Consider the following 24,452-nt stretch of genomic DNA (forward strand, 5'->3'; position numbering starts at 1 on the left):
CAGACATTTGGGTTCAAATCCTGGGTTCAAATCCTGCCTTTTCCAGCTCTGTGACCTTGGATAAGTTGCTCAAGCCCATTGTGCTTCGGTCTATTATTATTAATGTTATCAATATATTAATAGCATTAGTGGCAGTTATCATTTAGTTATAGCTCACTGTGAACCAGGCTCTGTGCTAAAGAATTCCTTCCTCATAAAGCTATTGTGAGAGTCAAATGAGATAATATACTATCAGAGCAACTGGCAGTGTGTAAACCTCCCAAGACATGGCGCAAATTAATTCCTCCCTTCCCTTCTGCTGTCTGAAGATACTCATGATAATACTGCTGATTGTCAGAGCGACCACTGGCCAATTTTCTTTAGACCCTGGGCCTATGGGCCGGTGCTAATTTTCAGTGTCACATTGCAGCTTCCCCAGATGTAGACCCTGTATTAAAATCCAGTTTTCATGCTACCTGAAGCCCTGCTTTTTGCTGCTTCTCAGTGGGGAATGGGTATTGGCTCTGATAGGCCAAAGTCACATACCCCCTCTGCCGATTCATGATTTTTCCTCTACCGCTCGAAACCAAGGAGCTTATGGATCTGATAATCTGTTCGATTCAGTTCTGAGAAGAGAATGGTCTGTTTTACATGCACCACATCTAAAGCCCGATTTCAATGGAAGTGATTTTAAAGTAAAACCTATTACTGAATTCCTACAATGTGTTTCACTTTCTCTGGGAAACCAAGAAAAAAAGACAGTCTTGGCCTTCAGTTGCATAGAATGAACGGCAGTATAGAGTTCTTGCCTCTATACTGTTTCAGATCAAATTCATGCACATTCCTCACTGGCCTCCTCCTACTAGCCCTGTGAGATAGGAATGCTTATTCTCCCCAGGGGAGAAGATGAGGCTCAGATCCATAAGGTGATTGGCTCCCCTTTCCCTCCCACCCCGGGGACCTCCAGGACCCTCTGGAGGCTGAGTTTGGCTGGACCCACTGAAGTGTCTCATTACCGAAGTATTTTGCCAGCAAAAGGAAATGGAAATGTGATAAAGGGCCACTTGTGTCATCTGCTGGGTGGAAGAGAAGATGAAGACATGACATATGCCTCAGTCTTCCAGGTAATTACATCCCTGCTTTGGCAAAGGGAGAAGCATATATTATACCGAGTGGCATTTGCAATTCATGTGCCTGTGGTCTTCTGGGAAGTTAGTATTTGAAGGTGAGTGTCACCTCATACCCTGAACAGGCCCAAAGGACAAATTTCTCTCTGCATCCACATCTCTGTTTGGCTGTCTTGATACGCACTGATAGTCTGTGCTACTTTCAAGTAACTCAGCAGTGGCTGAGGAAAGTGGCACTTAGAGTAAGCATTTGTCACTAAACAGCTAATGACTTTAATAATCCTAATTGTAGACTGCCTCCCCGCCTCCCCATCTCCATTGTAAACAAAAAGGGGGGAGGAAGAAGAGACAGTGTGATCTCCTGAAGAGAGACTCAACAACTGGATTCAGTTTATATTTATTTATATTTATTTTATTTATCTGTATTTATTTATTTATATATATTTGTGTATTTATTTATATTATATGAACACGCCGGAAGCCATCAGTAGGCCTAGTGCTGTGCTAGTCACTTGGGGAGGGTATGAAAGAATAGGTGCATGCCTTCGTCTCTCGCCTAAACCATTCCACAACCTTACAATTGATCATCCTGACTCCATTCTTTCCCCCTCCGCGGAGCCTCCCGCACCATCCCCAAGTTATCCCGTCAAACACAAATCTGGTTCCATTTCGCTCTTCCTTGATTAGTTGTGATGAACTCAACATTCCTTTCTGAGGTCTGCTTGGTTTTGGTTCATGTGTTTACCTCTCCAACTTCTCACCCTCATCCACTATTCTTTAGCCTTGTGCAGCTGCTTTTGAGTCCCCCCACATGCCAAGCTTTTGGCCACCTCAAGACCTTTGATTACCTCCTGGAACACTCTTCTCCAGCTCTTTTAATCTTTCAGGTCTCAACCAAATGTCACCTCCTCAGAGCAGCCCTCACTCACCACTCTTTCTAAAGTGGTGCCTTCATGGTCTTCTCTCCTTTGTATTCTTTTCCTTCTTAATGCTTATCACAATTTGTAGTGACATATTTCTTTTTTGAATTGTTTTTACATTTTTATATTTGTTTATTTTTGAGAGAGCACAAGTGGGGGAGGGGCAGAGAGAGAATGAGACACAGAATTGGAAGCAGTCTCCAGGCTCTGAGCTGTCAGCACAGAGCCCGATGCGGAACTTGAACTCACAAACCATGAAATCATGACCCGAGCCAAAGTCGGACACCACCCAGGTGCCCCTGTAGTGACATATTTCTTTGTCTTACTGGATAATCATCTCTTCTGTCCAATTTGCTTTAAATCTCAAGTTCAGGGACTGCATCGGTCCTGTTTTTATAGCACCTGCACCTAGCCAAGTTCCTGGCACACCCTGGATACTTGATATATATTTGATGAATGAATGAGTAAACCTTCCATGATATTCTCTCATCTTTCTCCATCCCAACCTAAGTTCTAGACATACTGAGCCATGTTCTCTGAGTGGCCCTTTAATGACCATGTCTTTGCACATAGCTTCATCCTACTCTCTCCACTTAACAAACTCCTTCTCGGCTTCAGCACCTTGCTCACAGTTCTCCTCCTCTGTGAAGTCCCCCCACCCCACCCCCAACACCTTCAGAAGGTTAGCCAATCTCCCTCTGAGTTCTCCACTGGTACTTGGATGACATTTCTCCAATGTCACCTAATAGCATGTTTGTCTTTATGCCACTAGGGTTTGAGTACCTTGATTCCTGTCTTCCCAGCACTTGCAATGGGGTCTAGAACATGACGGGTGCTCAACAGATGAATGTTTAATGAACAAATACAATCTAGCTGAGAAAGGTTGGCATGGTCATGGAATGAAGGGCTAAATTATGTGGTAGTGATTTGATACTTTGGGATTTCAGGAAGGGCTCAGTGAACGCTGGAGAACTCAGAGAATGTTTCATGGAGGACGTAGCTCTTTAGTGAGTTCTTGAAGGATGAATTAAAAGGACAAATGTGGGGGCACCTAGCTGGCTCAGTGGGTAGAGCCTGTGACTCTTGATCTTGGGGTTGAGTTTGAGTGCCATGTTGGGTATAGAGATTGCTTAAAAATAAAACCTTAAAAAATTAAAAAAAAAAAAGGCAATGTGAAAATGTGAGGGTGGTCCAGGCCCTACATAACATAAGAACAATAGTAGTGAGATGGATCATGGCCTAGTTGGGAGAAATTGATAGGAGCACAGTTTTCAGGCTATGATAAGATACAAAGATGAGAGGTGAGCTAAAAGGCAAGCACTCACAACCTCAGTTGTCCCATCTGCAAAACGATCTTAAATGCTCGCTGTCCATTTGCCACTTAAGAAGTTACCTTGGGAGAAAAGGCTAGATGTATTTTCAGATGGAGTCACGAGTGATGCTGTGCTAAGCACTGTTGCCGAAGGAAGATCTGTGCCCACTTGAGTAAGGCAAAGCTGTGGGGTAAACTGAAGACAACCGTATCCTAGGGCAAGATGAGAAGGAAGGGAGCTAACTAAATCGGTGCCCTATTATGTGCCAGGCACTATGCCAGGAGCTGGTGCAACAAAACAATTAGTATAGCTTTGAATACTTAATATGCCCCAGGCACTGTGCCAGGGCAGAACTATTGCCACTACTGCTTCCGGTGCTAATAGTAATAATAATGGAGGCACCACGCAGGACCATTCATTGAACTTTCACTGTGTGCCAGACGTGTGGGTTATAGTAGTGAATGGGGGGGGGGCAGTAAAATCATGGTAATTTGAGACTTGAAGTAAGGATAATTGGATTATATATAGTCAATTCAGCGTCTAGATTTACTTTTCATCTCTTGCATTTGAAACGGATCTGGTCTATTGCATTTCCAGTGGGCTATGCTATGAGAAGCCTCACAGTATTCCCCTTAGAGAAAAATCTCTCCTCCAGAGGTTTGCCTGAGAATATACTATTAGAGAGTCACTCTTTTGCGTTAAGGCACTGCATCTCTAAAACTACCCCCAGAAGGAATAAAAGATCACGTGGCTAACAGCTATTAACACCTTTAAAACTTATTTTTACATTTATTTATTTTTGAGAGACAGAGCACAAGTGGGGAGGGGCAGAGAGAGGAGACAGGATCCGAAGCAGGCTCCAGGCTCTGAGCTGTCAGCACAGAACCCGACGCGGGGCTGGAACTCACGGACCGTGAGATCATGACCTGAGCCAAAGTCGGACGCTTAGCCGACTGAGCCACCCAGGCGCCCCAACAGCTATTAACACCTTAATGTGTATTCTTTGATTAGGGAAGTTGCTGTGGCCTTCGAAGTACAGAGACATGTGTCTAGGGCAGGGAAGGTGTGATGAAGGGGAAAAGAGAGGCCTGGTATCCACCCTTGGAAATCTCTTTCATGCCCACTTCTATACTACACACTGACAATGCTGTAAAATGGGTTCCCTGCATTGTCTGACTATACGTAGGCTTACGTAAACATCTAATGACTTGCCTAGTGCCCTGCTCTCTTCCAACCCCTCGGCCGGTGCCATTTTACCCTTGCTTACAGCTTTAGCTTCAGCTTTGCTCCAGGCTCTGGGACCAATCCTTTCTTCATATGCTTGCTGTTAGTCCTACTCTGCCATTATTCTGGGAACAAATAGCTAATGATAGAGTTTCTGGCATCTCTTGAGGATGTATTATTGGGAAGGTTCCTTCCCGTCACCTTTATACTTGGCAGGTTGTACTCATTTGCCATTAACCTAAGCCAAGAGATGAGGTTGGCTTTCCCATCATTCCGCACTGGCCTTGAGGTATATGCTGAACTGAATGAAACAAAACCAGCCAGCACTTTATGCCATTCTACAAGTGAACCTCACTCCCAGTGTAGTCCCCCAAGTATGGAACATTAGGAATGGTCTAAGAGGGTGCCCCTGGGGGCTTCTCATGTTCTCTCTTTTCTGTGCTGCTAGCCAGAGGAGATTGTCTAATGGGATCTGTGACATTTGTAGGCTTAAATGATGTGATTTAAGGAGCTCAATCAATGGGCTGGGCAGAAGGCCAGGGTGCAAATCCCAGCCCAGATCACTGCCCAACTCAGGACTTTTTCTGTGAGGAGGAGAGCATGGCTTCCCACCCAACTAAAAAAAAATTGTGCCTTTAGAGGGACATGGTATCTGTGTGTGGTTTTCACTCTGTGCCGTGAGGATTGAGCTTGAATAGCGAAACCCTTGTGACCTCTCACCCTTATCCAAGCCTATCTATCCACTTCTGCATCTCCTCAGAGCCCTTTAAGACAGGTAGATTTAATCTGATAAACTTGTACAATCTCAAGTATAAATGGTGGATAATAAGCACATTTAGTGAATATGTACCAGGCACTGTGGTAGAAGATGATGGTAATGGCCGAGGGGCTTAAGGCCATACGTCTTCCAGGAAAAAATTACATTTAAAAAGGAATCTTTAATGCCCAATCCAAAAAGTGACTAAAATGGAAATTTTACGTACAAAGGCACAGGAGTGGGCTGGTGAGAGGAAGACTGTGTGTGTGTGTGTGTGTGTGCACCCGTGTGTTTGGTGGAGTGTTGATTTTGAGAGCATTTTGGCTCCTTTCAGAGTACCACTTTGAGAACGTCCTAATTTTAATGTAGTAATTCTAATCTTTCTCAGAAAGGTGAACCAGATCGTAAACCTCCTGCAGGGGACCTCAAAGGTCATCTAGAATACTCTCCTGCCCAATGAAAAGGTCCCCTTGACGATATCCTTGTTAAGTGACTATTCAGTTAATGAGCCCTTCCACTGATGGGAAACTCAGCACTTTCTTACCTGTGTGGTGGATGTGGACTTTCAGGAAATGCTTTTCTACGTTCACCTGAAATCCTCTGCCTGTGACTCCTATCTCATTGCCCTAGTTGTTTTGTCTAGAGCAGCAAAACCCTTCAAATGTTTAATTTCAGCTCTCGTATCTCTCTCTGCACTGAGTCTCCCCTTCTCAGGAGTTATGATCATTTTAGTGGTCTGCTTCTAGTTACACTATATTTTGTTTCTCTTGAAATATCGTGCTCAGAAATGCACGGAGTGCTCTAGAATGGTCAGGCTGGCACAGATTACAGTGCACCTATTTTTTTCTTCATTCATACATTCAGCAGTGCTTAGTTGAGGTCAAGGTACCATAGCATCTTGTTTCAGGAGGCACTTTAAACCAGCCTGCAGGGGCGCCTGGGTGGCTCAGTCCGTTAAGCGGCCGACTTCGGCTCAGGTCGTGATCTCGCCGTCCGTGAGTTCGAGCCCCGCGTCGGGCTCTGTGCTGACGGCTCAGAGCCTGGAGCCTGCTTCGGATTCTGTGTCTCCCTCTCTCTCTGCCCCTCCCCCGTTCATGCTCTGTCTCTCTCTGTCTCAAAAATAAATAAATGTTAAAAAAATTTTTTAAACCAGCCTGCATAGTGGTGTATTGCAGTATTGTTTCTCATGTGTATAAAATTTATCAATTCAAGAATTGTATTAATTTATACATAATAATAAATTAACATTAAGCACTTATCAGATGCCAGATACTATGGCCCTAAATGCTTCACTTACATTATTTCATTATTCCTCACTTTTAGACAGTTCCTATTATAATCTCCCATCTCACAGATAGGGAACCTGAGACACAGAGAGGTTAAGTAAATTGTTTTAGTTCACACAGCTAGTAAGTGGTGGTTTGGGATTAGAGCCAAGCTTCTGACTCCAGAGTCTACATTTTTAACTACTTCAGTGAAGGTAGACTCTTTTCTATGCTCCATAATCCCTATAATAGTACCAGGAACAGTAGATACTCATTGTTTCAGTTCAACAAATACTTGTTATGCACCTTCTATTTGTCAGGCCCAGAGTACTTGGTAGTGGGGAATACAAATATGTGTGTGTGTATATATATATATATATATATATATATATATATATATAGTGTGTATATATATATATATAATGTTCTATATATATACACATATATAATGTATATATATATATATATATATATATATATATATAATGTTCTATGCATATAAATGATATAGACCTTGTTTTTAAGCAACCGCCAAATCCAGAGGGAGAAACAAATGAAAATAAGTCAAATGTACTATGGTATGATAAGGATTCTAACATATAGTAGGGGCACAAAGGATGAAGCATTCAACTCTACCTGGGGAGGTAACTGAAGAGAAAGTAATATTTGAGCCATGTCTTGTAAAGTGGATAGGAGTTCACTACATAGCAATGTCGGGATGGTCATCCGAGGCAATAGACACAGCACGTGCTCAGATATAGATGTATAAAGCACAATGGTATTTTAAGAGAATGTTAACTTTCTATTCTTCATACCTCTCAAGCATGTGCCACCTGGGGACCTTTGCACATGTGGTTCACTGCCTATAACCCTCTTCCACTACATCTTTCTTTCTTTCTTTCCACAATCTTTCTTTCTTTCTTTCTTTCTTTCTTTCTTTCTTTCTTTCTTTCTTTCTTTCAAGTTTACTTAATTATTTTGAGAGAGAGAGGGAAAGAGAGAGAGCACAGGGGAGGGGCAGAGAGAGAGGGAGAGAGTGAATCCCAAGCAGGCTCCATGCTGTCAGCATGCAGCCCGACATGTGTCTCCATCCCATGAACTGTGAGATCGTGACCTGAGCTGAAATCAAGAGCTGGACGCTTAACTGACTGAGTCACCCAGGCAACCCCATAATCCCATAATTTCTTTCTTAACATGTAGGTTTCAGATCAAATGTCATCTCCTCAATAAGCCTTCCTAGACCACTTTTTCTAATGGAACCTCTCACATGTTCCTCTCCATCTCATTACCCTGACTTGTTTTTCTTCAAGAACTTATCACTATTTGAAATGATCATATTTATATTTATTATTTTAACAACTAGCTCTCCCAACCAAAATATAAACTTCATAATAGCAAGAGCCTTACCTATAATATTTACTACTCTATACACAGAGCCTGGCACATAGTAGGTTCTCAGTAAATTTGTATTGAGTTATTACATGAAATAATGATGAGGATAGAGATGGGGTAATGTTCTGTCACTAGAGCTCTGCTTTTGTTTGTATGTTTAACTTCCTCTCCTCCATACAGCCATGTGTTCAGGCAAGAAGCCCCTCCTTCACCTCAAGGAAAGAGTCTTAACTGGTCTAAGACTAAGTCAATATTGGTAATTCCAATATTTCTTTGGCAAGTGATTGATCTAGGTTTGAGTATTTGTTGCAACTCTGGCCAATGCGATGTCCTAGGGGACTTCTGAGAAAGGTTTCTTTGTTCTGCAAAAGAGATGTAAAAAGAGAAGTATTTCCCCTTTTTGCCTCTGAATGTTGTCATTTGCTTGTGACCCCAAGGACTTTGGTAGCCACCTTGGAACTATGAGGACAGTCAACCTAAAAGATTCAGCCTACATGCTGAGGATGGCATAAATTGATTCCTTTATGAGGTCTTTGAGCCATTTAATTAACCAATCTGGGAATTGCTCAATCTCTAGTCTTTTAGTTGTATGAGATAAAAACTCCCTTTTTATTAACCCACTTTTAAGCATGCTTTTCTGTTATAAGAAGCTGAAGACATCCTAAGTGACTGCATTTTCTGAAAAATTACCAAAATTAAACCATAAATAAATGGAAAAACTGAACAGATTAATAATTATAGAAGAAATTAAAATAGTTTGAGATATCTACCAATTAAAAGTCTTTCTACTCCAGTGGTTTCACAGCTGCATATATAGAGCTTTAAAAACATACAGATGAGGGGCGCCTGGGTGGCGCAGTCGGTTAAGCCTCCGACTTCAGCCAGGTCACGATCTCGCGGTCCGTGAGTTCGAGCCCCGCGTCGGGCTCTGGGCTGATGGCTCAGAGCCTGGAGCCTGTTTCCGATTCTGTGTCTCCCTCTCTCTCTGCCCCTCCCCTGTTCATGCTCTGTCTCTCTCTGTCCCAAAAATAAATAAACATTGAAAAAAAATTAAAAAAAAAAAAAACATACAGATGAGAGGCGCCTGGGTGGCTCAGTCGGTTAAGCGGCCGACTTCGGCTCAGGTCATGATCTCACGGTCCGTGAGTTCGAGCCCCGCGTCGGGCTCTGTGCTGACAGCTCAGAGCCTGGAGCCTCTTTCAGATTCTGTGTCTCCCTCTCTCTGCCCCTCCCCCGTTCATGCTCTGTCTCTCTCTGTCTCAAAAATAAATAAACGTTAAAAAAAAACATACAGATGATCATCTTGTTATTAAAAATAGTTTGGATTATGGAAAAAGAATTAATTATACAGGGCCAGCATAATGTTAAGATCAAAATTTAATCAAGATAACCTAAGATGAAAACTATAGACTATTTTAATCATGAAAATAATACCGAAAATTCTAAATAAAATATTAGCAAATTATAACACAGTAGTGAATTTGGAGAATAATACCTTATGACCCAAAGGAATTTATCCTAAGAATGCAATCATGGTTCAATAGGAGGAAATTGTCAATACAATTTGGTAAATAAGTCAATAACTTAAAGGAAAGAAAACATGATTATATCAATACATGAAAAAAATAATTTGCTTTAACTCATCACCTATTTTTAAAAAAAACTAAAGTAACAGTGGAACAGAAATAAACTACTTATCCAAAAAAGAGAATATTTACCTTACAACAAGAGTAAATATAATAAATTGTGAAATACTGGAACCATTGTCATTAAAATCAAGAACAAGGTAGGTTTTACCCTATGACCCAGCAGTAGCACTGCTAGGAAGTTACCCAAGGGATACAGGAGTGCTGACGCATAGGGGCACTTGTACCCCAATGTTTATAGCAGCACTCTCAACAATAGCCAAATTATGGAAAGAGCCTAAATGTCCATCAACTGATGAACGGATAAAGAAATTGTGGCTTATATACACAATGGAGTACTATGTGGCAATGAGAAAGAATGAAATATGTCCCTTTGTAGCAACATGGATGGAACTGGAGAGTGTGATGCTAAGTGAAATAAGCCATACAGAGAAAAACAGATACCATATGTTTTCACTCTTATGTGGATCCTGAGAAACTTAACAGAAACCCATGGGGGAGGGGAAGGAAAAAAAAAAAGGAGGTTAGAGTGGGAGAGAGCCAAAGCATAAGAGACTCTTAAAAACTGAGAACAAACTGGGGGCTGATGGGGGGTGGGAGGGAGGGGAGGGTGGGTGATGGGTATTGAGGAGGGCACCTTTTGGGATTAGAACTGGGTGTTGTATGGAAACCAATTTCACAATAAATTAAAAAAAAAAACAAGGTAGGTTTGCCACTATTAGCACTATTATTCAATTTTAAGGTTCTGACTTTTGTAGTAAGAGGACATGAAAATATGATAAATATTTAACAGAGGAGACAAAATTACCTTTATATTTACATAATGTAATTGTATAATAAAGTGCCCAAGAAACTTTACAAAAATCTGTTAGAACTAACAGAGTACTTTGGTAAGGTGAGAGAATATAAGAAAAATATATAAATATCAATAGCCTTAAAAAATTTAACCATAATCATTACCTTTACATTTACATAATGTAATTTTGTAATAAAATACCCAAGAAACTTTACAAAAATCTGTTAGAGTTAACAAGGGATTTGGTAAGGTGACAGAATGTAAGAAAAATGTACAAATATCAATAGCTTAAAAAAATGTAGCCATAATCATCACCATCACTCAGAAATTAAAATGGAAGAAACCCAGGGCACAATAGTGACATCTTAAGATATCCAGGAATTAATTTATTTAGCAAGGAGCAGGGTCTATGTAAAAGAAGTTATTAAAGGGGATAAAACAGGACCAAAGAGAATAGGGAAGCACATTATGTTGCTGAACAGAAAGACTCAGACTAAGAAAAATATAATTTCTTAATTAAATTAAGATATAAATTACAAAAAGTATGTCATTCAGGTTTTATATGGAGCTGGACAAAAAAAATAAAGTTTAAATAAAGGGATAAATGTGTAATGTTTCCACAAAATTTTTGATTAAGGAAAAAGGACATTGTATAAAATGGCAAAGTAGGGAACTCTAAAAACCCATGTCTCCACTAATGCAGTAATTAACCATCATAACAAAGACCATCAGAATCAACTTTTCTGAACTCTGGTATCGAATAAAAAACTTAAAAGAATAAGATTAGTGCTTAATGAAGAAAGAAGCTACTAAATTTTGGCGAGAGAATTTTGTAGCATTTCTAATGAACTGCCTACCATCTCCTGCTCCTCAGCTTGGATAAAGCTATGGAGACAGTGGCTCCCCTTCCTAGTTGTGGCTTGCTGGTGTCAGGCAGGCCAATATGGATTTTGTTCTCAAAGAATTGTGGTCTTATATTTTGACTGGTTAATACATATGTACTGAATTGCTGCATGAAAAAAAGGGATCAGCTGAGAAGATTGCCTGTTTTTACACACCCTCCCCCCTTGGAATTTTCTGAGTTAGAGCACCCTCCCCAATAGTATTTGCCAAATGCTGAACAGCAGATTTGAGCAAGTAGAAGAATCAGTGAAACTGAAAACATCTCAATTAACATTATCCAGTCTGAGGGACAGAAAGTAAAAAGAAATGAAGAGCACCTTGGATGTATGTGAGACACTACCAAGTGTACCAACAGATGCATAACGGGAGCTCTAGAAGGAGAAGAGAGAGAAAAAGTGGCAGAAAGTATATTTGAGTAAATAATGGCCAAAAAGATCCAAAATCTGATGATGCACATGAATCTATATATCCAAGAAGGTTAATAAACTCTAAGAAGGCTAAACTCCAAGGAATTCCACACTGGGACACATTAAAATCAAACTATCAAAAGACAAAGACAAAGAAGGAATCTTGAAAGTAGCAAGAGAAATGACTTGTCGTAGACAAACAATCTTCAATAAAATTAATAGCCAATTTCTCTTCAGAAACCATAGAAGCCAGAAGGCAGTGGGTAATATGTTTAAAATGTTGAAAGAAAAAAGACCTTCTCAACCTAAATTCTATATCCTGCAAAACTATCTTTCAAAAATAAAGTTGAAATCAAGACATTCCCAGAAAAACAAAAGCTGAAGGAGTTGATTGCCAGTAAACCTGCCCTATAAGAAATGCTAAAGGGAGTCCTTCAGGCTAGACAACAATTCAAAACCATATGAAGAAATAAACACTGGTGAAGAGAAGTACATAGCTAAATATAAAAGCCAGTATCTTACTTTCGGTTTATAAGTCTTTTTTGTATACATGACTTAAAAGACAAATGCATAGAACAAAAATTAGAAATCTATGTTAACTGACATACTAAATAAAGATGTAAGTTGTGACAAAAACAACATAGAAGGGGAGGAATGGAGCTGCATAGGAAGAGAGTGTTTATACTATTGAAGCTAAGTTATTATTTTTTAAAGTGTTTTTATTTAGTTTTGAGAGAGAGGAAATGAGTGGGGGAGGGGCACACAGAGAGAGAGAGAGAGAGAGAGAGAGAGAGAGGATCTGAAGTAGGCTCCAGGGTCTGAGAAGTCAGCACAGAGCCTGACGTGGGGCTCGAACTCATGAACAGCGAGACCATGACCTGAGCCGAAGTCAGACACTTAACCGACTGAGCTATCCAGGCGCCCTGAAGCTAAGTTACTATTAACTGCAACTAGCTTCCTATACATTGAAGATGTTGATTTTAATCCCCAGGGTAACCACCAAGGAAATAATTAAAGACATATATAGAATAGACCCCTCTTGGTGTGCTTCATTGGCTCAGTCAGTAGAGCATGAGGCTTTGATCTTGGAGTCATGAATTCGAGCCCCACGTTGGGTGGTAGAGTTTACTTAAAATATATATATATATATATATATATATATATATATATATATATATAGAATAGGAAATGAGAAGTAAATCAAACACAAGGCTGAAATGAAGGAATTGATAAATAAAACTATATAAGACATAAAGAAACAAATAGCAAAATGGCAGAAGTAAGTCCAGCAATTATAGTTTGAAGGGTTTAGGTGGAAGCAATGCAAGATAATGATGTCCCATTTGGCTACACTGGTGTTTGAGGGTTTTGGGGGGGCTGAGGTGGAGGGGAATCAGGAAGGAAAGATCCAGTCAGCATGTGGAGCACGGCATTGAAATCTGGTGATGTAGAATTGGGAGTTATCAGAATATTGATCAAAGGTTCTCAAATCTCGCTGTACCTTAGAATGAGCTGATAAGCTTTTAGAAAATATCCATGCTTGGGTCATAGTATCCCCATCCCCAATACTGACACTTAAGGACAACTCCCTGGGTGAATGTAATATGCGGCCAAGATTGAGTACCATCATTATAAGGTAACTGGAACTGTTGGGAATGGATATGATTTTCAGTGAGAGTGCAGAGATCAGGGGGACTGGAGAGGAAATTTCTACTTAGTGTGGAGAAAGGTTTAGATATCCACTGTCCAGTGTAGTAGCCGCTAGCCACATGCAGTTATGTAAATTTAAATGAATTAAAATGAAATGAAATAAAAAAAAAATCAGTGCTGCAGTTACACTAGTCCCAGGTGACTCATGACTACCATGCTGAACAGCACAGATACAGAACACTTTCATCATTACCGAAAGTTCTCTTGGACAGTGCTGGATCACCCAAATGCCTCTTCTACCTCCACAATGTCTACAATACAGAGGACTTTTTCAAATTCAGGGTAGAACAACATAGTATCTATGCTAAAATGTAGGTACTCTAGTTTGCATAATCATTTTCATGGCTATGGCCATGTGGTGTTTTTATTTTTGTAAGGTCTCCAAATCTTTATTAAACTTCTCTTTGATGTCCAGCAGAGTTATGTGGAACTGCTGGCAGCTGAATTACATCGATGCTTTTCACTTTCACTAAAGTGAAGACATGAACAAAAAATATATATTTGTCTCCCTCAAGGCACTCAGCTGAATCGGGAAGTTTAACTCTTGCTCAACACTCATTATCACTTTGTCTGCATGATATTCCTTGAAGTAGTCAAGGGAAAGGCAGAATGGATGGCACTGATTACAGCAAATAATAGGCAGTGTAATTGGTTAAAAGTGTTGCATCTGATTATTAGTCTTGGGACTGGCTTTCATCCTAGATCCCACAGGCCGTCAGAAATGAGTGTCTGTCTCCTTACTGTTACCTGTTCACTTTGGAATCTAACATGACATTGTTCACATAGGAGCTTACTGGCCAAACAATCCTTAAATGGGGCAGAAGGATTTCTTTAAGTTTATTTATCCCTTTTGGCCAGAACTGCCATCTTCCAGTAATTCACCAAAATGACTACCGCAAAGGGAAAGAGGAGAGGTACCCACTATTTGTTCTCTATGCCTTTTAGAAAACATAGAGTTGTTCCTTTGGCCCCATACATGCAAATCTACAAGAAAGGTGAGGTTGTTGACATCAGAGGAAAGGGTGCTTTTCAAAACGGAATGCCCCACAAATGTTACCATGACCAAACTGGAGAGTCTACAACGTTACCCAGCATACCGTTGGCATTGTTGTAAACAAACAAGTTAAGGGCAAGATTCTTGCCCAAGAATTAATGTACGTATTGAGCATATTAAGGACTCAAAGAGCCGAGAGAGTTTTCTGAAGCATGTGAAGGGATCAGGAAAAAAGAAAGCCAAAGAGAAAGGTACTTGGATTCAACTGAAGTGCCAGCCTGCCCCACCCAGAGAAGCACATTTCGTGAGAACCAATGGAAATAGCCTGAGCTGCTGGAACCCATTCCCTATGAATTCATGGCATGATAAGTGTAAAAAAAGACTGGGGCGCCTGGGTGGCTCAGTTGGTAAGGCGTCCGACGTCAGCTCAGGTCATGATCTCGTGGTTTGTGAGTTCGAGCCCCCCGTCGGGCTCTGTGCTGACAGTTCAGAGCCTGGAGCCTGCTTTGGATTCTGTGTCTCCCTCTCTCTCTGTCCCTCCCCTGCTCGTGCTCTGTCTCTCTCTCTCAAAAATAAATAAATGTTAAAAAAAAATAAACAAAAGACTTCAAAACTGTAATAAGGAAATAAATAAATGAAAGTTTATTTGTGCTAATATTTAGGGAATATGAGTGAGGGGTACACAGAAGTTCTTTGTACTGTTCTTGTACCTTTTTATGTGTCTGAAATTATTTTAAAATAAAAAAATTACTTATACCAGCAAATCAAAATTTTCATTAAAAAATCAAACAATTGGCTTAAAATAAAATTTTCCAGTCTTCCCCCCCATGCATTTTAAATGAGTTCATCCTACATATACATTTTCTATCTAGTTTTCTTCACTTAATATTTTTTTAAAAGAATTTCCCACACGTTATTATTATCCCACACACTCTTTAAATCTTCTGCCTTTTCTGCCACCAATTTCCCTTATGTAGAAATGACTCTGCTAGGTGAGATTGAGGGTGTATGGTTTCTGCCATCTTATGTTAAAATATCATGTTAAGTGGCTATGTAATATTTTATTAGATCAGATCAGGTATATCAACGTACTTAACTGGTCTCCAATTTGGGGATATTTAGGGTGTCTTCAATTTATCTCCATTGTTAAAAATGAAGCTGTGATATTTTTGTACATAATTTTTTAAAAATATTCAAGATAATTTTCTCAGTGTAGTTTCTAGAAGTCAAATTACTGGGTCAAAAACCAGGAGCATTTTTAAAGATATGTACTGCTGAATTTCTTTTAAAATGGTGCTATTTCCCAGTAGTAGCTTTTTAAAGTAAAAGAAAACATCACAATTCCCAGAAATGGACAGAACAGAAATGGACCCCAGTTTTCTCATGTATAATATATAGTTAATGATCCAAAGCCCCCTTTCTCTTATGTATTCTAAGATTCTGTGATTCTGCAACAAATGGGTAATGTGTCATGAATGAAGTACATTTTGGATGTTCCAACAGATCTTACCTTCATCTTGGGAGGGAGAAAGATTGGGGAATCCTTCAACTGATGCCCTGGAACTCTCTATAGTAACAGACACTAAGGGCTAACATGCACATTGTTCCAATCCTCTGCTTCAGAACAGGACTTTATAAAAATGGGCCCCAAATTTTACCTGTTAGTTTTTCTCATTTCTAATGGAGGAAGAAGATCAGTGCCTTGAGCATAGCTGGCACTAATTAAAATAGTAAAGATCAAGATTAGCTGGAGTTTTAGGGAGGTGGTTAGGAAAGGAATGTAGAGGGGTAAACCCGAGCTGGATCTGAAAAACTGGGTGGGATTTAGATAGGCAGAGGGGAAGAGTTGTGAAAGCACCTCTGTTATACGTGAGGTGGAGATGGAAGCTAAAGGTGGGACTTGGCAATGCCCTGGGTATGGCAGTATTTGGGAAGAGAGGGAAGTATGTAGACGTAGCTAAGCTGGGCCCATTTGTTGGAGGATATAGAACATTTGGTTGAGAAACTAGCTACATCTTGATCTTGGAGGCACTGGGGAATCACTCTAGGTTCTTAAACAGGATGTGATCAAGAAAGCTGTATATTATAAGATGACTTCTATGGCTGTGCCAGTGGTGAATTAGAGTAGAAGAGAATAGGACTTTTCCCATCAGATATTGGAGTCCCATCTGGAATGCCGCCAGATGGGAGAAGGGAAGAATGTTAGAGTTATTTCAAAGAAAGAGAAAGACAGGGCTTGGTAATCTATACAGTATAGGGGATGAGGTAGAGAAAGAACCTCAAGATGATATTCAAGTTTAAGCCTGAGTGACTAAAACACAGGTAATGGTGCTATCCATGTAATTGAGAAAGACTCTTCACTAGGCTGGCTACTGGGGCCCTGATACTTTCAGGGGAAACTGAGTTTCTGTCCAACAGATTCTATTTCTTCATCACTTCAGTTTTACTTCAAAGATGCTTATTTTGCCTTCTTCTTGGTCTTCATCTGGCAGTGGCTCTTAACATTTTAACTTTCTTTCTCTGTCCCAGAGGATTCTGCCAAGTAATAATCGTAAATGCTTAAATGAACTCAAGAAGTTCTGCTGAGTATTCCCTTATAATGCAATCTCCTTCAATGTGACTGTTTTGTAACTTTCTCATTTTGCAAATTGGGATCCTCAAAACCAGGTCACCTTTGTTGATACTATTGGTACTTTTGTAACAAGGATATATTTCCTGCAAAGTTGGTTAGTTCACCTCCCTTCCTTACTCAATAACACACAAGATTAGGACTTGCAATGTTACAATTGTACACTTCCAGAACAAAAGTTAAAAATTTGTCTGGGGACTTACCTGGAAACAATGGTACATACCTGTATGTGTAAAATGGTGCAGTTTGAAGAATAGTGTCCTGGGAATTAGGAGACTTGGATTCTAGTGTCAGCTCTTCTGCTAATTGAAGTATGAACTTGAACTAGTCACATTTACCTCTTCTCTATGTCTGTTTCCTTTTCTGTGAAATGAGAAAGATAGAAATGATGATTGTAAGATCAACGCTAGCCCTAAAACCGGCTATTTATTAAAACAAAGTTTGCACAGTATTAGTAACATTCATGATACTCAGAGACCATGGGGTTAGATAGAGCACCAAGTGAGGGCCACATTTATTGGTTAGCCAATGTGTTTACTCCCTAAAGACAAGCAAAACAGGATGATTCCGGTTGAGAGAAATGAAGTTTGAGACTCAGTTACTGGTTTGGATCGTTTTTATGCATAAAATAAACTATATCATTCAGACTGGATCACCATTCCCTTTCACATTGGAATCAGTCCAACATTATATGCCTGTTCTCCTAAGGTAGAATAGAACAGGACACAAAGAGGGGATTGCTCTGATTTTCTGAGGCCTGTCTATAGCCTCTGGAGTGCTGATTCCCAGAAATAGCAGTCATACTGCACAGAGCCATCTTAAAGAATCCTAGTAATTTTATCATAAGGGAGGAGACCAGCCCAAGATCTTTCCTCTAATAGAGATTCCAAGGAGTAGGTTGTTAGAAAAGAGGCTCTTACTTCATCGTGCCCCGCCTAAGAGTTAAGACTATTGTCAGAGTATCTCTATTGCCTGCTAATGATCCCCTATGAATCTGTTATTCACCAGTTAACATTGGTGCTTCTGAAATCTGGATAGCAGATCACCTGGAAGTCAGAATGCTCTCTGTGGATCCTATAAAATATTGCTATAAGTATATTCCGACTTCTTTAAGCTTTTGCATCTATTACCTCAATATGCACTGGGCACCATGTAAATAGAGGGGCATACTAACACATACAAAAGCTCTGTTCAGCCAATTTTTCATCTCTCAACTCAATCCAACCCTGTTCTCTCATGTGGTCTATTCTCCCTGCTACCTATCCTATCCACACCTTGCTCTCTGGATTAAATGCTGATGTGAACTGTGTTCTTCTTGGCTTCAAACTTTGGCTTCTGTTCATATTTTCCTGCCTCCAAGACTGCCTCAAGTTACAATTGCCTTGTCTTGCATCCCCACTACTTTCTTTTGTGGGCAACTGATTCTTACAAGCGGGATTGAGACAGTATGTTTCAGACCATCGTATGACTACAGGGTATTTTTACTAGCAGTTTAAAATACAGACACAAGTATGTGACCACAAATGAAGAAAAGCCAGCCATTGGTGACACCTGATGTGCTTGTCCTAGGTGTTCTTTGGCCACAGGTTCATTTGTTTTGCTGTCTGCTGCAGTCACTAAATGATTTAAGAGGAATCTGGGAGTGAAAACCTGAAATGGAGAAAATTTTCCCCATGAACTAAAATTGTGTTTGCAAATTAAGAAATGCCTGCCACGGATTGATTTTGGTGGCAGAATCCCTTGATTCAACCTGAAGAACACCCGTGATGTGTGGAACTGTAATTGGATGAATACCATTGAACAGAACATCTTAAGTGTTATTTAATATAATTAGTCATCCTGTACTACTACTTACAGTAAGCAGTTCTGTAGGTTATGTTAACTTACTGTACAATGTGGGACTTTTGTTTATCCTCAAATTTCCTCAAATACTAGCATCTTAGGATACTAGTAGCTTATTAAAAATGTTCCTGGGGTGCCAGGGTGGCTCAGTCGGTTGAGCGTCTGACTTCGGCTCAGGTCATGATCTCACGGTTCGTGAGTTCGAGCCCCGCGTCGGGCTCTGGGCTGATGGCTCAGAGCCTGGAGCCTGCTTCCGATTCTGTGTCTCCCTCTCTCTCTGACCCTCCCCCGTTCATGCTCTGTCTCTGTCTCAAAAATAAATAAACGTTAAAAAAAATTTAAAAATGTTCCTCTTGGCCATTGTCTCTCCCAGATGAAATATGTCTTGAGTCAGGAGGCTTTTAGGCTCTCTCTATGGTTTAGTGGTCCCTAATATTTATTTGATTACAAAGTTTTTTTTAGATACACCATCTCATTGAATTATTTTACTTATCCTTGCCTACCTCACTGAGTTGCTATCATTTACTTCTTAAAATATAAGTTAACCCTGGAAGAATGCAAGGGTTAGGGGTGCTGACCCCCTGTGCATTCAAAAATCCATGTATAATTTTTGGCTCTCCCAGAACTTAACTACTATTAGCCTACTGTTGACCAGAAACCTTACCAATAACATAAACAGTCAATTAACACTTATTTTGTATGTTATATGTATTATATACTGTGTTCTCACAATAAAGTCAGCTTAGGAAAACACTATCAGGCCACACTGGAAAACAGTATGGAGGTTTCTCAAAAAGTGAAAAGTAGAACTGCCCTATGATTCAGTAATTGCACTACTAGGTATTTACCCAAAGGATACAAAATACTGATTCAAGGGGCACATGCACCCTGATGTTTACGGCAGCATTTTCAACAATAGCCAAATTATGGAAAGAGCCCAAATGTCCCCCGACTAACGAATGGATAAAGAGAGTTGGTGTGTGTGTGTGTGTGTGTGTGTGTGTGTGTGTGTAAATGGAATATTACTCAGCCATCAAAAAGAATGAAATCTTGCCATTTGCAATGATGTGGACGCAGCTAGAATGTAATTATGCTAAGTGAAATAAGTTAGAGAAAGACAACTACCATGTGATTTCACTCAAAGAAACAAAACAGATGAACATAGGGGAAGAGAAAAGAGAAGAGAGGGAAGTAAACCAGAAGAGACTCTTAACTATAGAGAACAAACTGAAGGTTGATGGAGAGGAGGTGGGGGGATGGGCTAAATGGGTGATGGGTATTAAGGAGGGCACTTGTTGGTGGGGCGCCTGAGTGGATCAGTCGGTTAAGCATCCAACTTCCGCTCAGGTCATGATCTCACAGTTCTTGAGTTCGAGCCCCGCATCGGGCTCTATGCTGACAGCTTGGAAACTGGAACCTGCTTCGGATTATGTGTCTCCCTCTCTCTCTCTGCCCCCCCCCCCCCGCACTCTGTCTCTCTCTGTCACTCTCTCTCTCACAAATAAATAAACATTAAAAAATTATTATTAAAAAGAAAAGGAGGGCACTTGCTGGGATGAGCCCTGGGTGTTGTATGTAAGTGATGAATCACTAAATTCTACTCCTGACACCAATATTACACTATATGTTAACTAACTTGAATTTAAATAAAAATTTGAAACAAAATAAAAATTAAAAAGAGTAAATTAAAAAAATTGTTTTGTTCTAAAATTGTTTTAATATGATTGAGATTGTTTACAAACGTGGACAGTTCTCCTTATCAGGTTATCTTTCTAGGATTTGATTCGCTATCACATGACATATTTTGTAAATCAAAAATTAATCTTTATTATAATAACTCACTTTTTAATAAAAAAGGAAAAAGAAAATGCTATGAAAATCCTAAGGAAGAGAAAATATATTTACAGTACGGTACAATATTGGAAAAAAAAGCCACATATAAATGGACCCGTGCAGTTGAAGCCCACGTTGTTCAAGAGTCAACTATAGATGAATATTTTCAGCATCACAGAACTGAAGAGTTTGCTATACCATCCAGGGACTAGTAAGTGGCAGAGTCAGAATTATAACCCAAGTCTTCTAATTCCAGGTTCTGGGCTTTTTCCACCTGGTCCATTCAGTGTAAAATGGAAAAGTGAGGAATACTCTGTGAAATACAGTGATTAAAGTGATCCCAGGGCTGCACTGCACATTGTGTTGGGAGACAGAGTCACCACATTTCAGCTGAGCTCTGGAGAGGATTCTGCCCTTGGACACTTTACCAAGTTGAACTATGCTTATAATCCTTTTAAGTGTCAGCAACCTTCTTCACTGATATGGACTGAATTTTATTCCCCCAAATTCACACACTGAAGCCCTAACTTCCAGTTAGGATTGTATTTAGAGTAGGAAAGTAATTCAGGTTAAATGAGGTCAGGAGGGTGGGGCCCTGATAGGATTAGTGCCCATATAAGAAGAGACATCAAGGAGCTCAGTCATTCTCTGCACCATGTCAAGACATACTGCCTACAACCAAGAAGAAACCAAATCAGCCAGAACCTTGATCTTGGACTTCCCAGCCTCCGGATCTTTGAGACATACATTTCTGTTGTTTAAAGCCACTGAGTCTATAGATGTTATGGCAGCCTGCACAGACTAAGACATCCAATTTAGGTTTCTTCTTACCTTGGAAAAAATTAAAAAGTCTTTTGGACTTTTTGGATTTGACAGTCCAACAGTTGCATACATGGGACAGGTCGATTATAATTATTTCTTTCTGAGGTGATACATTTAAATTAATAGAATCCACTCGTAGTAGGCATTGAGAGGTTGCCCTGGATTTGGAGTTAGAAGGAACTGAGTGGCTTTATTAAATGACTTGGTGTGGGGTAGTAACTTTTTTTCTTTTCTTTTCTTTTCTTTTTCCTTTTTTTTACTAGGGGAGGGAGTCAGTAGCGTTCTACTTAAACGCTTGAAACTCAGTTTAGGGGACCAGTAATTTGCACTGACTGCTTGGTGGGTTGGCCTACAGCTTTGTATACGAATTGCAAAATTTTTAATGTTTATTTATTTATTTTTGAGAGAGAGAGAGAGAGCATGCATGCGCATGGGAGTGGGGGAGGGGCAGATACAGAGGGGGAGAGAGTCCCAAGCAGGCTCCACACTGTCAGTGCAGAGCCTGACACAGGGCTTTATCCCATGGACCATGAGATCCTGACCTGAGCCGACACCAAGAATCAGACGCTTAACTCACTGGGCCACCCAGGCATCTTGATCTGGCTCTTAATACGCTTTTTATTCAAAGGTGTTAAAAATGTTATATACATTCTATGTATTTATTATATATTATTATACATCACCCATTTGTAATTTTGGTGTTTTTTTACATTTATTTATTTTTGAGAGACAGAGTGAGACAATGCACGAGTCGGGGAGGGGCAGAGACAGAAGGAGACACAATCCCAAGCAGGCTCCAGGCTCCAACCCATGAACCATGAGATCATGACCTGAGCTGAAGTCAGACACTCAACTGACTGAGCCACCCAGACGCCCCTGTAATTTTAGTTTTTTTGTTTTTTAATTTTTTTAAATTTAGAACTTTCATTTTTGAGAGAGAGAGGGAGAGAGAGAGAAAGAGAGAGAGAGAGAGAATGGGGGATGGACAGAGAGAGAGGGAGACACAGAAACCGAAGCAGGCTCCAGGCTCTGAGCTGTCAGCACAGAGCCCAATGTGGGGCTTGAATCCACAAACAACGAGATCACGACCTGAGCTAAAGCCGGCAACTTAACCGACTGAGCCACCCAGGCGCCCTGTAATTTTGGTTTTTAATCCTGAGCAAAAGTATTATTTTGAACTTAAGTCAAAAATAACAATTTCATCACAAACGTTGTTTTACATAGCAACTTCTCTTTCCTCATTTTTCTCTGGTTGCTCATTACTGTATTCCTTTTCTCTACTTACATGAACTGCTGAAAATTCCTAGATGTTTTCTATTTTGGCATGGCTATTGTTGTAAATGTATTTTATTTTATTTCCTAAGGGTGTTTTAAACCTTTGAAGTATATGGATAGTCTTGGTTTTTTTTTTCTTCTTTCTTTTTTTTCCCCAGTGTAAGAATGTTCTTTTTTTTTATTTTCACAAAAATTTTTATTTTGAAATAATTACAGATTCCAAAGAATTTGCACAGATAGTACAGAGGGGTCCTCTGCACCCTTTACTCAATTACCTCCAATGGCTACTTCTTACATAACCAGAGTACAGTATCAAAACCAGGAAACTGACATTTGTAAATTCTGTGTCTTTCATTCCAAGCCATCTTATCAGATGTGCAGATGGGTGTAACCACCACTGCAATCAAGACAGAGAACTATTCTCACACCACAAAGGTCTTCTGTGTTTTACCCCATTATGCTCATCCTCCTTCTGCACCTCTCCACCTTCCCCTAACCATCCCTAACATCTACACCCACTAATTTGTTCTCCATGGCATAATTTTATCATTTTAAGAATGTTATTCAAATAGAATCGTACAAGAAGTGACCTTCTGAGGTTCACTTTTTAAATTCAGTGCATGTACTTGGTTCCTCTTTCTATCCCATGGTACGACTGTGTCCCTGTTTGTTTTAACCATTCACCCGTTGAAGGACATTTTGGATATTCTGGTTTTTGGCTATTGCAAGTAAAGTTGGTATGAACAATCATAGATGGGTTTTATGCTTTCATTTGTCTGGGATAAATTTCCGGGGTAAGATTGCTGTGTTATATGTGCATGTTTCATTTTTGTTTTTGTTTTTGTTTTAAAGAAACTTCTTATTTTCCATTTTACATCCCCACAAGCCATATAGAGGAAACTCAGTTTCTCAGAATCCTTGCCAGCATTTGGTATTGTCACTATTTTTTATTTTAGTTGTTTTGATGGGTTGTATCTACCATTGTAGTCATATCTCATATTGCATTTCCCTGATGGCTAGTGATGTAGAAAATTTTTTCATGTGCTCATTTGCTATCCATAAATCCTCTTCTGGGAAATGTTTCTTTATATTTTTTGCCCTTTTTCTTTTTTTAATATTTATTTATATATATTTTAAAAATTTTTTTTTCAACGTTTATTTATTTTTGGGACAGAGAGAGACAGAGCATGAACGGGGGAGGGGCAGAGAGAGAGGGAGACAAAGAATCGGAAACAGGCTCCAGGCTCTGAGCCATCAGCCCAGAGCCTGACGCGGGGCTCGAACTCACGGGCCGCGAGATCATGACCTGGCTGAAGTCGGACGCTTAACCGACTGCGCCACCCAGGCGCCCCTGTATATTTTTAATATAATTTATTGTCAAGTTAGCTAACATACAGTGTATACAGTGTGCTCTTGGCTTCGGGAGTAGATTCCCATGATTCATCACTTACATACAACACCCAGAGCTCATCCCAACAAGTGCCCTCCTCAATGCCCATCACCCATTTTTCCCCTCTCCCCTGTGCCCCTATCAACCCTCAGTTTGTTCTTTGTATTTAAGAGTCTCTTGTGGTTTGCCTCCCTCTCTGTTTGAAACTATTTTTTTACACTTCCCTTC

At 40.0% G+C, this 24,452-nt stretch overlaps 1 protein-coding gene across 1 annotated transcript in view; it reads right to left on the bottom strand.

Annotated features, from left to right (window-relative positions):
- The window catches only part of TRPC5 (transient receptor potential cation channel subfamily C member 5), a 266,623-nt gene that overhangs the window by 135,058 nt on the left and 107,113 nt on the right, over positions 1-24,452 (bottom strand). The window contains exon 2 of the mRNA XM_004000806.5: positions 17,286-17,425. The gene's annotated coding sequence lies outside the window, so the exon portion shown is untranslated. The remainder of the gene's footprint in view (positions 1-17,285; positions 17,426-24,452) is intronic.

Source organism: Felis catus, chromosome X (assembly GCF_018350175.1).
Source record: "Felis catus isolate Fca126 chromosome X, F.catus_Fca126_mat1.0, whole genome shotgun sequence".
NCBI lineage: Eukaryota > Metazoa > Chordata > Mammalia > Carnivora > Felidae > Felis > Felis catus.